Source organism: Hippopotamus amphibius, chromosome 1 (assembly GCF_030028045.1).
Source record: "Hippopotamus amphibius kiboko isolate mHipAmp2 chromosome 1, mHipAmp2.hap2, whole genome shotgun sequence".
NCBI lineage: Eukaryota > Metazoa > Chordata > Mammalia > Artiodactyla > Hippopotamidae > Hippopotamus > Hippopotamus amphibius.
In genome coordinates, this window is record NC_080186.1 from 131,100,290 (window position 1) to 131,117,746 (window position 17,457).

Here is a 17,457-nt window from a genome sequence, read left to right on the forward strand (position 1 = left end):
CACTTATCAAATGCCGCACGAGAGTGTGGGTCTCCTTTAAATATTCCAGGGAGCCTTTGCATACCCCTCCCCAAAATGTTCACAGCCCACCACTCAGCACAGGCTTTCGGCTCCGAGTTCTGAAGGCTCCTGCCTTCCGCAAGGAGCTCCAAGTATGGAGTGTGGCAGTGCCGGCTCTCAGGTTCTTGTCAGCAGCTCACCAGGGATCTCCAAGCCAAGGACTTTCTATTCTGAGTGTGGCCCCAGTATGTTTCATTTCATCAGTAAAGCACGAGTTTATTCTGGAGAGAGATGTTTTGGACACATTCATAGTAGCCAACAAGCAGTACTTCCTTATATGCAGAACACAAAATCATCACATAAAAATCTGACCCAACTGCCAGTGTGGGGTTTAAAATAAACAAACTCACCCTGAAAATTACCTCTCTGGGCTGGCCAAGTTGGCACCTCAGAGTCACAGGCTGCAACAGTGGTACGGAGTGTGTAAAAATCAGACGGCAGTGATCGTTGGTTCTTCAGGGTAACGTCTGGAGAGCAAAGCTCCATTTTTCTCTGTTGAGCCAGAGGTCTTCACTGGTCCGCTGAGCATACGTTTCAAAGCTGCACCCTTTGAAAAAGCAATGACAAAGGAGAACTGGCCCAAGTTCTTCCCTGCGGTGCTGCCCAGGACTTTCCAAGCAAGGGCCGGAAGGGAACCCAGACTTACCTACGTTCTCCAAGGGAGTCAAGAAGCATGCTGCCCTGTCCGTATCCAGCTGGTCTGCCCTGTGCCTTCTCTCTCGCTTTCCCTCCGCTCTGCACCTCCTTTGTTTCCTTCCTCATTTCAGGAAGCATTCTCCAAACCCCACCTTTCTCTCTACCTCCCAGCCTGAGCGACGTGCCCACAGCCCAGGCCACCCCCCTGTGCTCCCCTCTGTAACAGAACTCCATCTTGTGGCTCTTTTAGTGTCCATTTATGGTCTCGCTTCCCCACTGGATGACTGGGAGCTCCTGGAGAGCAAGGGATGTATCTGTGTCCATGTCCCCAGTCCCCAGCAGGCACTCAACGAAGACAACAGAGCTAAAGACACAGAAACACCACAGTCACAATGACAATCACAGCTCCTGGACCCAGGAGGAAGCAGCTCTGTCTAGGGGTCACATAGCTCTGCCTGTTCCAAACCCACCATGCCCAAGAAGAGGCGGCCTGGCCTCGCCACCTGTAGCCCTCCATGCAGCCAGCATCCCCAACGTATTAAGATGAGAGGGACCTCCAAGAGGCTGTTGAGAGTAGCATTTGAGATGAAGGCATCCAGAACCAGGTAACTAGCTTCAAATTCTGCCTCCACTACTCAACAGTTGTATGAACACGGGCAAGCTGGCCTCCTGATGCCTTGATTTCCTAATCTGTGAAAGGGGGATGATTATAGTACAACGTCATAGGCTTATTCTAAAGATAGGTGAGTTAATCTCGCTAAAACACTTTGTGTCTTAACTATGTATTAGTTATTTTTATTAAGATATAATTTACATATGATTGTATAAATTTAAGGTATATGACATGTTGATTTCATACATTTATATAGTGCAATATGATTACCATCACAGCTTTAGCTATGACCTCTATCACATCACATAATTAACATTCCTCTTTTGTGGTGAGAACATTTAAAATCCAATCTCTTAGCCGTTTTGAAGTACTGTATATAATACAGTATTGCTAACTACAATTACTGTACCTAAAATGGTTTAGGCGGTCCCCAGACATAGCCTTAAAGAACATTTAATCAAGGGATTAATTTGTTCTCGATTCTCTTTCAAACTTTCTGATTATTTCAAGGAAAAAGTCGCACTTTAACACATCTCTAAAACTTGCTGTTCTCACTTTCAACAAGGAGAAAGAAGGCCTCAAGCTCAAGTCTCTGGCAGATCGAGCTGAAATGCATAAAGTGATTTTGCTTTTTTTTTTGGATTATTTTTATCATTTCATGTGAGTTGACACTGGCAGTTGAAATAAAGCAGATAGTGGTGTAAATTTTCCATTTAAAATAAATCGATTGATATTAAATAGTGAGTACGTGCAAAGGAAAATATAAAGTGACAATGTAAGTACAGTCAACTTGACCTTCAGCATCCATGAGTTCCGCATCCGCAGATTCAACCAGCTGGGGATGGACAGGTTGAACACACATATGCAGAACCCACAGACACAGAGTGTGGACTGTACTACACCATTTTATACAAGAGACTTGAGCATCCTTGGATTTTGGTATCCATGGGGATCCTGGAACCAATCCCCCACAGATATGAGGGGCAACTGTAGTTGCAGACATACTACAGCAAAAATCATGAAAGTGAGGTCCAAATGCCTCAAGTGTGGAAAATATCGATATACACTAAGGGAGGCCTGGAAGTAGAGGTCCCCCTCATGTGTGCTGTGCCTGGAGAACACTCAGCAAGCTGACCAATGGCAAAGCCCTGCCTCCAGAAGAAGCCAGGATCTCAAAGTGTCCCTGAGACACAACACAGTACAAGATGGCAGACACGGCTGAACTCAGAGGTGGGTCTCCTCCTCAAGGGCCTGGGCAGAGGTCAGCAGTGGGTAGAGCAGTTTAAGAAGCTCCGTGAGAGAGGGTGGACTGGACAGGCAGCATCGGCATCCACCGACATCAGGAGTCTCCTGAGAGAAAAGCAGACTTCACTTAGGACCAAGTGAGGGTCGGTCAGGCAAACGCCTGAGGCACTTCCTAGGAATCTGGGGTCTCCTGCATTTCCTGCCACCCATGCAACTGAGGGCAAATGCTGGAAGGAATTGGTTTCAGGTGGTAAAGATGTCCCCTGGGTCTTTCCAAGCAGTGTTAGAAAACAACTCAATGGTGTCCCTGAGCAAATGGGATACTCAGCTCAACCTATGATCCCATGATTTTCTTTGCGTTTTTGCCTCATCTATTTGTTTCTTTGCTTTTTAAAAAATAAATTTATTTATTTATTTATTTTTGGCTGTGTTGGGTCTTTGTTGCTGTGCACGGGCTACTCTTCATTGTAGTGCACGGGTTCCTCATTGTGGTGGCTTTTCTTGTGGAGCACGGGCTCTAGGCGCGCAGGCTTCAGTAGTTGTGGCACTCAGGTTCAGTAGTTGTGGCCCACGGGCTTAGTTGCTCCGTGGCATGTGGGATCTTCCCAGACCAGGGCTGGAACCCATGTCCCCTGCATTGGCAGGCGGATTCTTAACCACTGCACCACCAGGGAAGTCCTGGCTCATCTAGTTATGATGTCCATTGGAGGGGAGCGTTGGTAAAGATGTCTAGTTTGCTTTTCAAACCACTTAGGTTCCCTCTCCCTGTGACTCGTAGGCCAGGCTCACCCACACACAGAGACCGCCCGCTTATCGTCCTCTGGCCAGCTGGCCACCAAAACCATGCCCTGGACATGCAGTGGGGAGGGCATACAGGGGACTCACTCTGCCTCCTCCCTCAACCGGCACAGCTGACAAGACACAGGGTAGCCCTCCAGGAGCTCCCAGGCTCTTAGGTGAGAGAGCTATATGAATAACTCACTCTAAAACCTAACAGCTACACTTCTGAGGGACCTGCCTGGTGCCAGGCACATTATATCCCATCCTCACAAGAAACTCCCCATCACGCCCATGAGGGAACTCAGGGGAAATGGCGAGCAGCCAGGATGTGACACCGGCTATTTTGTGGACCCAGGTCTCTGTGCCTCAAAGGCCACACTCTTGCCATCCCACTGCCCCGCCCACCCCGAGGAAATGGGTGTCCCGATGGTGCCATCCCGAGTGTTGGGAGAACACAGATTTCATTCTGCTTAGGGCAATGAGGGAAGGCCCCCTAGAGGAGGTGATATTTGAGCTGCGATCTTAAGGACAAGTAAGGACTTTGTTGGCAAAGCAAAGACTGTGTTCTAGACTACGTTCATTCATTCACCCATTCATTCATTCCTTGCTATATTTCTATGCTGGGAACTAGGTACTAGGAATTCGGTGGTGAAAAGACACAGCTCCTACCTTCCCAGTGGAGGAGACAAAGAAAAAAGAGAGAATGAATAAAGTTACCACTAGTTGTGCTGTGAAGAGATGAATAAGGGACTGAAATGGTGAATACTGGGGAAATCTATTTTAAGACAGTCTGGGAGGTCTTTCTGAGGAGGTGACATTTTTGCTAAGCAAGAATGATGAGGTGATCGTGCTATTCATGTAAAGTGAGAGGGAACGGTATGTGCAAAGGCCCTGAGGCTGGAAATGGAATTGTGTTTCCATGGAACTGAAAGATGAGAATGTTTGGAAACACGTTAAGTCCAAAGAAAAGCGTCGCTCAAGGGGAGGCTGGGGAGAGAACCAGAGCCAGATGGTGTAGGTTCTATCCTAAGTGCAGTGGCAAGTTCCTGAAGGGCTTTCAGTTTGGAAGTTATATAATCCAATTTACCTTCTAAGATCAGGCCTCAGTTCCCTCTTTTATAAAATGGGAGTAAATAAGCCTGCATAAAGAAATGGCAAATCAAAACTACAATGAGGTACCACCACACACTAGTCAGAATGGCCATCATAAATAACTACACACAATAAATGTTGGAGAGGGTGTGGAGAAAAGGGAACCCTCCTACATTGTTGGTGGGAATGTTAATTGGTGCAGCCACTATGGAGAACACTATGGTGGTTCCTCAAAAAACTAAAAATAGAACTACCATATGATCCAACAATCCCACTCCTGGGCATATAGCTGGAGAAAACTATAATTCAAAAAGACACATGCACCCTTATGTTCATAGCAGCACTATTCATAATAGTGAATACTGACATGGAAACAACCTAAATGTCCATCGACAGATTAATGGATAAAGATGTGGTACATATATACAATGGAATATTACTCAGCCATTAAAAAGAATGCAATAATGCCATTTGCAGCAACATGGATGGACCTAGAGATTATCACGCTAAGTGAAATAAGTCAGAAAGAGAAAGACAAATACCATATGATATTTTTTTTTATAAAATAAATCATGGGAAAATCAAACTGGAATCTAAAATATGACACAGAATGAACTTACCTACGAAACAGAAATAGACTCAGAGAGAGAACAGACTTATGGTTGCCAAGGGAGAATGAGGTAAGGGAGGGATGGACTGGGAGTTTGGGGTTAGTAGATGCAAATTATTACATATAGAATGGATAAAGGACAAGGGCCTACTGTGTAGCACAGGGAACTATATTCAATATCCTATGGTAAACCACAATAAAAAAGGATATGAAAAAGAATGTATGCATATGTATAACTGAATCACTTTGCTATACAGCAGAAGTTAACACAATATTGTAAATCAACTATACTTAAATGAAACAAAATTTTTAAAAAAATAAGAGAATGCATTAAAAAAAAAAAAAAAAGTACCCTGCCTAGTCAGAGGATGGATTGAAGATGTTCTGAAACATGAGCTTGCATCAAAGTCACCTGGGGTGCCTGTAAAACTCAAGACTTTGGGGTCCCACTCCCAGAAACTCTGATGCAATAGGTCTGGGAGAGACTCAAGAATACCCATTGCTAACAAGTTCCCAGGTATTGCTACAGCCGCTGGTCTGGGGACTCCACTTTGAGAACTCTTGGATTAGAGAGAACAATAAAGAAGTAGGAGGTGCCACTGGGATGCTGTTGCAATCATTAAGAGCTGATGTCATAAAATGATGTCAGTGAGATGGAGAAAAGTGGTCCAGAAGAGTTCTATCCTGGAGGTACCATGGACAAGACTAGCCAATAGATTGGATGTTAGGGACGAGGGAAAGGGGGAAATCGGACACGACATTCCTAGATCTCTGGCTTGAGCAACTAGGCAACGATAGCGGCAGAAACTGAAACAGGGAACCCTTAAGGAGGGGTGGATTTGGAAATAAGGTCTAGGACATTCTAACTTTGAGATCTCTGCAAACCCAAAATGTAACGTCAAGCAGGCAGGTGGAGCTTTCATGAAGACAGCAGTCATATTTATCTTGCTTTCCATTATATCCCCAGATCTGAGTCCAGGGCCTCCTGGTACATAATAAATATCCAGAAAACCTATGTTAAAGGTTGAAGAATAATTGGAGGCTGAGGAACTAGGATAACCAAAGGCACTGGGGCACCAAATGCCACCATGTTTGAGGAGGCTGTGAGCAGTCACTCTTGAGGCTTCACCACTGGACCAGTGGTACCACGAGCTCCATCACTTCCTGACCTTGGCATGCATGATGAAGTGGGAGATTGGGAGTAGAACAAAAGACAGAAATGAGCTCCCCCATTCACTGTAGGGTTCTTCCTTTAGAAGTTAGAGATGCTACATTTGAGCCTTTCGTGGGTGGGTTTTGAGATGGAAAGTGTTGAACTGTGAGCTTCATGAACACGAAGGCCAGAGGAATCTGGCTAACATGGGTTTTTTTTATAAAATAAATCATGGGAAAATCAAACTGTGCAACTTGGGGAAATGAGGAGGGAGGGATGGGGAGACAGGGGGAGAAGACAGGGGACAGAACGGGAAAAGTGGCTTCACCAAGACTATCTACCCACTAAGGGTAGAAGGGGCCAGCCTCCAGACCTTGACTCCCAGGCCAGCCTTGACCCTGGGGTCCTCACCACATTTCAAGCAGGGATGATGGACCCTTGGCCTCCCCACGTACCAAGTTGTAAATTAAAAGGCTGCAATTCCAGCCAGGGGTTCTGGTGACATCATAAACCACAGAACCACAAGCTCGATTCACCAGAAGCCCCAAGATGGAATTACACCCTTTTTTCCTAATCCAGGCAGCTCTGGTCACTGCCTTTTTTTCATGATATAATAGAAGTGAGCGATATTTTAACCATTTTGCACGTGGCCTTTCTCATCTAGCAGCTGGGGCCCCTCTCTCCTGTCCTCTCTCCTTCTTCTCTCCCACCCTGCTGTGTGCCTTCCTCTTCAGGGGTTTCCCTTCCTCTTAAGGGGACGTCCCCTGCTTTCTAAGGCCGGCCCTCCTCCAGGCCATCTCCCCGCCCCCGCCCCTTTCCTCCACATCCCCTCTGCTTTTCTGGCTCCTCTGATTGGCTAAGAGCATCCTAACTTCTACCTTAAATCTGTTTTTCAAAAGAAGCCCAGTCTCCTCTGGGTCCAAGGCAAGGTCTTAGAGAACAGACCCCAGACTATGTCTGGAATCCACTCCCCAAAGTAGCCTGAACAGGAAGTCAGGAAGGAATCAGGGAAATTCACAGCTTAATGTAAATTTACAGCTTAAGACGAATCTTTCTGAAAGCAAATGAATGCTTCCAACATCTACTTGTTCTGGTTTGGGTTTGAGTCCTAACTTCCATAAAATTTTGCTTGACAAAACGTATACCTGGGCATCACACTAGCTTTATCCCTGCTTCCCCACCTTAAGCTGATGGTTGGTACTTAAGTTCCTATGGGAATCTCAAGCAGAGGGAAAAGCCACAAGCAGGAACAATAATAAAAGCAATTATCTGGGGGGTGGGAAAGGGAAGAATTGGGAATTTGGGGTTAGCAGATGCAAACCATTACATATAGGATGGATAAACAGCAAGGTCCTACTGTATTCAACATCCTGTGATAAACCATAATGGAAAAGAATATAAAAATAAAATTTTTTTAAAAAGAATATGTACATATGTATAACTGAATCCATTTATGGTACAACAGAAACAGACACAACATTGTAAATCAACTATACAATATTAAAAATAATGACAAAAGAAAAAGCAGATGAGTACCTCCTACGTCTCAGAAACTTATCGTGTTCCTCATTCCTTGCACAGAGATATTATCTTTCTCATTTTACGGAGGAGGGAAACTGAGGCTCAGAAATGTGGAGTATTTTGCCCAAAGTCCCACAACTACTAAGAAAAGCCCTTGAATTTGAGCCTAATCTGACTCAAAAGCCTCTATATACATGCTTTCTCAGCATCCTCTCATGTAAAACATTTTGAGAATAAATGTTGCACGGGAGTCTAAAAGGACTTTAACGATTGATCTTCATATAACAGGATTTTTTTTTAATTTCAGAAGGGGTGAAAATTCTACACTCTTTTAGGGTACAATAAGAATCAAAAAACCCATTCCAAATGTTCTGCATATTTTTTAAAAACAACAAAGTAAATTATCTCAAAAAGATTATGACTTTCCCCCAACCAAAAATAAGCAAAAAAAAAAAAAAAAAAAAAAAGCTTAACACCACATTGATATAATTTCACAGAAATGAGGTGGACCAGTGATTCTCTTTATAAGGTGTCATCCACAAAACACAGGTATTTGAGATGGCAGCTTTCAAAAGAGCTCATCTGCACATGTCTGTCTGCCCATGCTGTGTGCTCCAGGCAGTGCAAACCCTGGGCATCTTGGAGGTGGCCCCCAGTGGGAAGGGGTAGGCCACTTAGGCATCTTGAATGTCTTCCAACAGCAAGAAGGAGAGGAGGGGCAGAGAGTCAGTGCTTCAGGGGTTAAAGGACTTCAGGACTTTATAAAAATATAATGATGTTACCACTGAACAGAGACTGCAGCTCACCCACTTCATAAAAGAAAAAGAAACACATTGGACATTATTTCAGAATGCTAGCTGCAAACACAGCAGTCGTGGTTTTAGACAAGTTGGACTAGAAGAGAAAAAATGAGAGCGCCAGTTTTCTCTTCTTCAGAAACTGCATCTCTGCCTGATGAAGCACGTGTTTGGATGGTTTAAAGAAGATGCGTGAGGCAGTGACCTAATTTTTTTCCTCTAGCATCAGGGGTAGTAAATAACATCTTCCCAGAGACTACAAATGGGGAAAGACTGTCAGCATATATTATATGAGGTTACAAAGTGGAAGTGAATGTCGCCGTGAACAAGCAGGCGCCTTGCTTCTCCGACTTCAAAGTGAGATGACAAAATCTCCTGGTGATGGAGAACAATTTATTCATTCCCAGCAACAAACATTTAATTACCAAATTAATCCCACAAGCATTGTACTGCAGGATGGAAAATCATCAACATCTTCTAAATGTAGAAAGACAATGACTTTGAAAACATCATGTGGGTTTTCCTCGCAGACTGAATGTCCAGGATCCCACTGGCTGTGCTCACATACACAAAGCCAGCCTTGATCAACCGCAGAGAAAGCACCAAGAGTTCTCATGAGACAGTAGTTAAGAGTATGAGCTCTAGGGCCAGACTACCTACATTCAAACTTGGCTGTGTGATCTTGGGCTGTATAAGCTTCAGTTTCCTTGTCCGTCAAATGAGGATAAGAGTGCCCTACTTCAAGGGCTTGGTGGGAGGATTAAATGCAGTAATACACATAAAATGCTTATAATAGTATGTAGTAAACACTCAATAAGTGGCAAATATCATGAGCCTTTTCTCCCCCATTACTAAGCTTGTGTTGACTAGAACTCTTGCCAGAGATAGAAAATCTACCTCAAACTTAGCTCACTTAACTGAAAAGTCCAGGGGAGTACCAGCCTCGGGTACAGCTTGATCCTGTGACTCCAATGGTACTGTCAGTCCCTGATCTCTCTCTCTCTCTCTCTCTCTCTCTCTCCATCTCGTCTCTCCTTCCTCTGGCTTAGCTCCATTCTCAGACAAGTTCTCCCCTCATGGTGGCAAGATGGCTGCAGCAGCATCAGCCTATATCCCTCCAGGTTTAAGTCCAGCAGGAAAGAACATAGCTTATCTCTCAGTAGATCCTGCACAAACTTGGGGAATTCAACCTAACAAGACCAGTACAAATCCTTGCTCTTCATTTCCTTGATTACTGATAAAGTTTGAGCACATTTTCATTTTCATGGCATTTTTATCATTAACAGGTGTTAAGACCATCATTTTACGGAAAAACTTCATGTTCATCATGCAAAATATAAGAAGAGCATATATTTTCTGATTTACTGTAGGGGGTGTCCCGGGTCTGCCAAAATTAGAGGTTCCTTCCATTTGGGCACAAGATCTTCACTCCTACGAGCTGGCAGTCTCCTGATGCATTCTGCTAAAACAGTAACTTCAAGGTGGCCATACCCATGCTCAACTCCACCTGAAAAACTGAAACCACAGCAATGCCCAAGCCCCTTCATCTCACGTGCTCTTCAACCCCAAGTCCCCACCTGACATCCTCTTGGCTCCCGGGACTGCTAATTTCTTCCAAGCACCACGGAGAAACTCTGGCTTTAGTTGTTCCTATTCATTTCAGCATCATGTTAGATCAAGTCCCTGCTCTTTTCTAAACACTTGATGAAAACTTGCTTCCTCAGCTGCCCAAATCCCCATCCCTCAACAAGAAGTGCTGGGGGAGCGAGCTAACCTACCAATTTTTATGCACACATTTTCTGAACACCACAGTTCTAGGGAGTTCACTGTTTAATGTGCCTGGGAACCTGGGAGCCAAGAATTCTCCCCACTGACATGCTTGGTGCCCTTGGATTTGCTCCCAAGCTATTTTTGGGGCAGGTAAGTCCTGCTCTCTTTAAGGACTTGACTCAAGTGTCACCTGGATCTCCAAAACTGGGGTTAGTCATTCTTGCCTCTCTACTCCCAGGCCATCTGGCTCACATCTTGAACAGTGCTGGGCTGAGACTGCTGGCTTTCTCACCCACATCTTCCCCCACCTGCCTACACCTAGCACAGCATCCAACAGAGTCCCCACTTGAATGATGGGATATACGTCTACACCCGAGGACCTCATCATCCGTGTGATCCCAAGGCAGTGCTTCCTGAAGGATGGTGTGCATTCTCGTGACTCAAAGTAAGAAGCAAGGAAATAGACACGGGCTTTCCCACCCTTCTTCTTGTTTTGCCAAATTCTGTGCCACTGAACATGGCCCAAAATGGTATCAGAGTGACAGTATGGTGGCTGTAGATTTGAAGAGAAAAATAAGCAGTTTGAGAAATCACTTCCTAAGTGCTTGCAACATGCAAAGAGCTGAAAGGAAAAGTGAGTATATGTATTAGTCAGGTTAGGTCAGGTTTTGCTCAGTAACAAACAATCCCCTAAATCCCAGTGACTTTTAACAACAAAGTTTTATTTCTTGCTCATGGTACATGCCCACAGTGAGTTGGCAAGGGTACCCAGATTGATACAGCAACCAACCACCTCAAATATGGTTAGTCAGCATCCAAGAGGGCATAAAAACTCTGGGGCATCAGGCCCTGGCAGTTAAATGACACAATGTCACTTCCACTCACAACTCATTTGCCAGAATCAGGCCCCAACCAACCATAAGGGGACGAGAAAGTACAATCCCACCACGTGTTGGAAGTGGTGGAACTGGAAATATTTGATAAGCAGCATTCATGAGGACCATAATAGGTAGGTTCTGGGCCTTGAGCTTTGTCTTTGATGGAGGAGGAATACCACATAAAGGAGGAATAAAAAGGGCATCAATCGTACTAAGGAGGAAAGAAAGGTAGGGGCGGGGGGAATGCTGGGCTGGAATGAACAGGCCTCCAGATCCTATGAGTGTGTGATTAAGTCACTGAACCTAGAGCTACTGTTCGTTACGTGTGTCATGTGTACCTGGTAAGTGCTTGTGCTAAGCTTTCGGATCAGTTAGGGTGCTTAGGAGGTTAGCAAAGAAATCCATTGTGGACAAAGATGGGTGATAACAGAAGGCTCCCCGGGGGCGCTCACAGAACTGGAGGGAGAGCAGGTGAACTAGGCCTCCCAGTGGAAACCAGATCAGCTCCAGGGTTCTCACGCCAAGACCAAACCACATCTTCATCAGCTCCAATTGGGTCCTGTCTTCACATCACGCAGGTGTCAGATCCCCTGCAGAGAGGCTATAGCATGGCTGGTGTCCTTGTGCACATTGAAGAGGGGAGGCCAAGGCTCTTTGACTGGCAACCCCACTAAGGCTGCACGCAGTAGGGACATCCCCCAGAGGGAAATCAAGGTGCTGCAAAACAGATGTTCCTAATATGACTCACAACCAAATGGATGGACTCTCACAACCATAACATGGGTATCACCCTCCCCCTGTTTATATACAAAGAAGCTGAGCCTTAGAGCATAAGGAATGTTCCAACATCACAGAGCTGATAAGTGTTAGAGGCCCAACTCTGGGGAGGCCCCAGAGCCTGAGCCTTTACCACTGTTATTATCTACTGTCTTACACAGATCTGGTGGCTTTTTTGCTGCCATTTTTCATGAGGCATTAAAATGAGGAGAAGGAATACAAAATGGTCACATTACTACTAATCATGCAAACATTACATCTGTAGAACACTTTACTGTCTACAAAGTGTTTTCACATATATGACCTCCTTGGCCTTACACAGTGTGATAGTGACCCTCTATCATCCATCCCATTTATTGGATGAAGATGTGGAGCTCAGATCAAACAATTGGCTGGGAGCTGGTGAGGGTGTGCCCAGCATTTCCAGGTCTTGTTTTCAGTTGGAGGTGGTGACTTAGGGCTTTCAAGACAGATGTAGGACTCAGTTTGCTGGTCTGCAGTGTGGGGCTGGCAGGATTGTGGTTGGAACTGGCCAGGCACATGAGATGCATGGGAACCCAGAGCCTTTAAAGGAAGAGCTTGGTCTCTCAGCCTTGCCATGGGGCTCTCGGGGGAGTTCTCCATTGCCAAGTGTGTGTAGGTCTTACTTAGTGGTGTTAGCGGAATTGAGGAAGTGTGACTGTAAGGAAGCTCAGCTCCCAACCCTTCCTGCATCCCTAATACCTAACTTAGGAGGCCCCTAGCAAATGTTCCATGTTGTAAAATGTTAAGCCAAATCAAATCTTCATAGCTTTGGGGATGTCCGTAGAAGTGAGTTAAAAATAAGAGAATGGAGGAGCTATGGGTAGTAAAGCTTCCTTGTCACTACTCTCAACTTCCTGCCTGCATGAGACCAGCCACTTCTGCTCCTTTGAAGCTTAGAGACAATAAGATGTGGTGGTTTGGGTTGACCAGATGTCTCTAGTGTCCCATTATCCAGTTTCAAATCCCAGTATCATTATTTTCTGTTCTGTGATTTTGGTGAGTTATTCGTTTCTCTGAGCCCATTTCCCCATTAGTAAAATGTACCCACTTTGTGGGCATAAAGATAAAGTGAGCTAACTCACACAAAGTACCTAGAACAGTGCACTCAAATAAATGATAAATCAGAGAGACTGAGTGACTTGTCCAAAGGTGGACAGCTAGGGAGTGGGGGAGTCAGGACCCAGACCCAGATCGGAGTCTAGATTCTGAATGATTCTTCCCACCACGTCATGCTGCCTCTCAGAGCCATGCTACTTCTCACAGGGGATTGGAGTTTCTGGTAGAAAGGGCTAAATTCGTGTCTTATTTCACTTCCCACTGAAGTTCTCCCAGGACTCATCACCCTACCTTCAATGGACTTTTTATCTCCATGGGGTGAAAGCATGATCCTTAGTCTAGAGTTTTTTCCTTAAACTCACCTAGCCTTGCAGTTGTCAGATCTGCGCTGACCCCTTAAAGGGTGCTCTGTAGGCTTAGGAATAACATAGGGAATAGTGTTTTTATCCAGCACATGCCCACTTACATACAGGAGAAAATTCTTCCACAAAGAACCTCTAGATTGACTCTGACACATACTTATTTGAACAATCAGAAGACACACTATCTCCTGTGACAGGGAGTCAAGACATGGTTTGGGCTTCAGGTATGGCATGATCAGGGCTCTATCTGAACTCCTCTGGCTCTCTGGGCTCAGCCTTCTTCCACACACTGACTCTGCACTTCCAGCTGGCTTCCTTCACTGTGGCATATGGCAGTCTGTAGCAAATGGACATGCTTACTTTTCATATTTAGGAAGAGAAAGAAGACTTTGTACCTCTTTCCATCTTAGGCCACATGCTCACCCCAATCCAATAACTGTTGCTGGGGCAATGCCATGTGATCTTTGGATTGAATCCAAATTCCTGAACCAATTACTGACAATCACCCTTAGGCCAATCAGGGCCTTGGGTTGGGGATGGACTCAGATCCTGTGGGACCCAGGAGCCTCATGGGGGAGGCAGAAACCAGAAAACCAGGTTCTGTTGGGATGGAGAAAGGAAAAGTAGATGCTAATTAGCCAACAATGCCCATCCCACAAAGATGGTGGAGGGCAGGGGACACACAGTAAGAAACTACTGTGCCAAGGAGTCCAGGGGGAAAATCTCATAAAATGTCACATCTCAAGTCAAAACTCTAATATGAGATCACCAAATGTAATTTAAGAGAAAAGCATCATAACAGTTCCTATTTATTGAGCAATAGCAATTGAACATGGAGGTAGGTACTTTCCCTACATCATGTCATTTAATAATTTCATCCTCACAATAACCCTCAGAATTTGGAATTGTCACTCCTGTTTTATAGCTGAGGAAACAAGGCTCTGAACAGTACTGTGACTTAAAGCCACACAGCTGAGAGGGCTAGACTAGAACCACAAACTCAGATTTCTGTGCGCGAAAAGCTTCAGCGCAACATCTTGCTTTTCATACTTGGAGAAACAAAAGTGGGATGTGTGAGTTAATTTCACGCGGATCTAATACCATCCTCAGAAAGCAGGAAATAAAGGACCTTCAGCCTCTGGGTCCATGGGGAAAAAAAAAACATTGTTAAAATTTAAAAATGAAGTGCAAAGTGGAACCAGAAGAATTGGGGGAACTATTAGGAAGCCACCATGCATTCTTCTCCCTAAACATACAAAATTCTACTTAGATTTGGGGCAGGGAAGTGAGGACCTCCCCCACCTCCCCCACCGAGGGCTAGCTTGTCATCTTTGGACATCACTATGAGAGTGACTTTAAAAGGTTATTTTACGCTAACAGTGTCTTTGAAAAAAGAGGTATCTTTTGGTCCAGCTTGTCCGTCATTCAGATGGGTATACATATACACTACAGTGAGTGTTGCTTGTGAGGGTCACTTGACTGCACAGGTTATTTTGGGATCATTGAGACTTCTGGGATAATAGCCATCTGGAGGGTCTTAATTGAGAAGGTGTCCCTGTGGCTGTTCCCATGGGCTGTTGGAGGCCTCATCTACTTCACTGCCCCTGCAATGAGAGTTGAGGTGGATTGGCCATCTCTTGCTGCTGTAACAAAGCACCAAAAACGTAATGGCTTAAAACAGTGCAAATTTGGGACTTCCCTAGTGGTGCAGTGGATGAGACTCTGCGCTCCCAATGCGGGGGGAGCCCAGTTTCAATCCCTGGTCGGGGAACTAGATCCCACATGCATGCCTTAACTGGGGAGCCTGCATGCTCCAACTAAGGAGCCCAGCTGCCACAATGAAGACCCAGCGCAACCAAATAAATAAGTAAATAAGTATATAAATAACAATGCAAATTTATTGCCTAGCAGTGCTGCAAGTCAGATGTCCAAAACGAGTCGCACGTGGCTAAAATCAAGGCGTCACTGAGGCTGTCTTCTAGACGCTCTAGGGGGAAATCTGTTTCCTTGTCTTTTCCTGTTTCTGGAGGCTGCCTGCACTCCATGACTAATGGCTCCTTCCTCCATCTTCAAAAAACACTACCTCTACATCTGTTTCCACTGTCACATCTCCTCAGTGCCTTTGACCCTCTTGTCTCCCTCTTATGTGGACTCTTGTGTTTATACTGGCCCCATCTGGATATTCCAGGATAATCTTCCCATTTCAAGATCCTCAATCATATCTGCAAAGTCCCTTTTGCCATACAATGCAACAGGCTCACAGGTTTGGGGAATCGGGACATGGACATCTTTTGGGGGTGGGGGGAGCTTTACCACATGAGGGCTAATAAAAAAGGCATCACCTTGTGAAGACATCATCCCCACCATTGAGGGCTGAGAAAGACACTTTCTAATGGATCAGCTTAAAATGGAAACTAGCAAAGGATACTCTGAACATCACTGCTGTCATTCAGAATTTTCAATTTTAGTGTGATAACCTTTAACAGAGAGAATTTTGAGGCTCTACACGCACATGCATACACAGCGATTGGGAAAAGGAGGAATCAGCTGGATGATTCAGACTCCTAATATTTATCAGGTCTGATATTTCCAGATAAATGCCTCTCCCACCCAGATATTGTGAACTTGAATGACCATTTCCCCTTACGTGCACAGACTCTATGTGTGTCTTTGTCATGTCTCCTCCTACCTGTGACCACTAGGAGGCTGGTCCCAGGGGACTCTGCCAGCAGACAGGCAGCTGGGTGAGGCCAGGGAATCTGGGAGGAGGGATGCCAGGGTGGGGAAATGGGAGGCTGGGAGCATCTCCAGTGGGGCAGGGTTTCCCGGACCTCAGGCATCCAGGTACCATTTTTAACACTTTATCCCGTATCGGTGTCTTACCTGTGCTACTCTTAAGTTAATATTTTCCTCAAATTGACTAATTTTTGGTGAAATAAGCTGTTTTATCTGCTATTAATTCCATAAGAGAAAAAACAGAAAGAATGTAATGAAACAAAAAATTATCAAATATTATTAAAACAATTAATTGTTTAATAATTATTAAGATGAAAATAGTCCATATGCTACCTAAAATACTCTTATTTGTCGTACATATTAGAACTTTTCAAACTTTAACATGCATACAAATTGCTTGGAGATCTTGTTAAAATGCAGATTCTAATTCTGTCCAGTCTAGGGTGAGATCTGAAATTCTATATTTTTAAGCAACAAGTGGTAACTTACGTTTCAGAAGACTGAATCACACACTCATGGGACCCTGAGGCCTGTTCATTCCACCCCAGCATCCTCTCACCCCTACCTTTCTTCCCACCTCCATGCAATCAGTGTCCTTTTTATTCCCCCTCTACATTTTATTTCCCCCCTCCATCAAAGAGAAGGCTGGAACTTAGCTACCATGGACATCAGGAGTGCTGGTTCCCCAAATATTTCCAATTCTATCCCTCTAACACATAGTAGGATTGTACTTTCTGGTCCCCTAATGGTTAGGTGGGGCCTAGTTCTCGCCAATGAGCTGTGAGTGAAAGTGATATGCGTCATTTAATCTCTATTTCCCATTTGGGATGATGACTGACCATAACGAAGATGGTGGCTATTCTAGCTCCTTGCCAACCCAACAATGAACATGTACCATGAACAAGAAATAAACTTTCATTGTTAAAAGCCACCAGGATTTAAGGACTGTTTGTTACTGCAGCAAAACCTAGCCTAACCTATCTGATACATACACCCTAACTTAATCCATTGTACCCTTCAGCACTTTGCAAGGACAGAAGCATTTGATAAGTGTTTTGTCAAATTTCTTCTTTTCTCCCCAAACCTACAACTAATGTGCTAGCATTCTTATGCCATTTCTGGCCATGTTCAGTGGCACAGAATTTGGCAAAACAGGGAGAAGAGAGAGAAAGCCCGATCATATTTCTTTGCTTCTTACTGGGCCACATATGAGCTGAAGTGGGATCCACGTGGCAGTGCCTCTACCCCTCGTCCAAGGTCTACACTTACCATACCAGCTCTGGTTCCCAATCACCCTCTGCTATGGAGTTTCTTTTTGGATGTATTTTACAAGCCTGCTGAGGGTGA

General features: G+C 44.8%; 1 long non-coding RNA gene across 1 annotated transcript in view; it reads right to left on the reverse strand.

The window, feature by feature from the left end:
- Window positions 1–415: 415 nt before the first annotated feature.
- The window catches only part of LOC130849756 (uncharacterized), a 53,001-nt gene continuing 35,959 nt past the window's right edge, over window positions 416–17,457 (reverse strand). The window contains exon 3 of the long non-coding RNA XR_009052792.1: window positions 416–607. This is a non-coding gene — a long non-coding RNA (uncharacterized LOC130849756). The remainder of the gene's footprint in view (window positions 608–17,457) is intronic.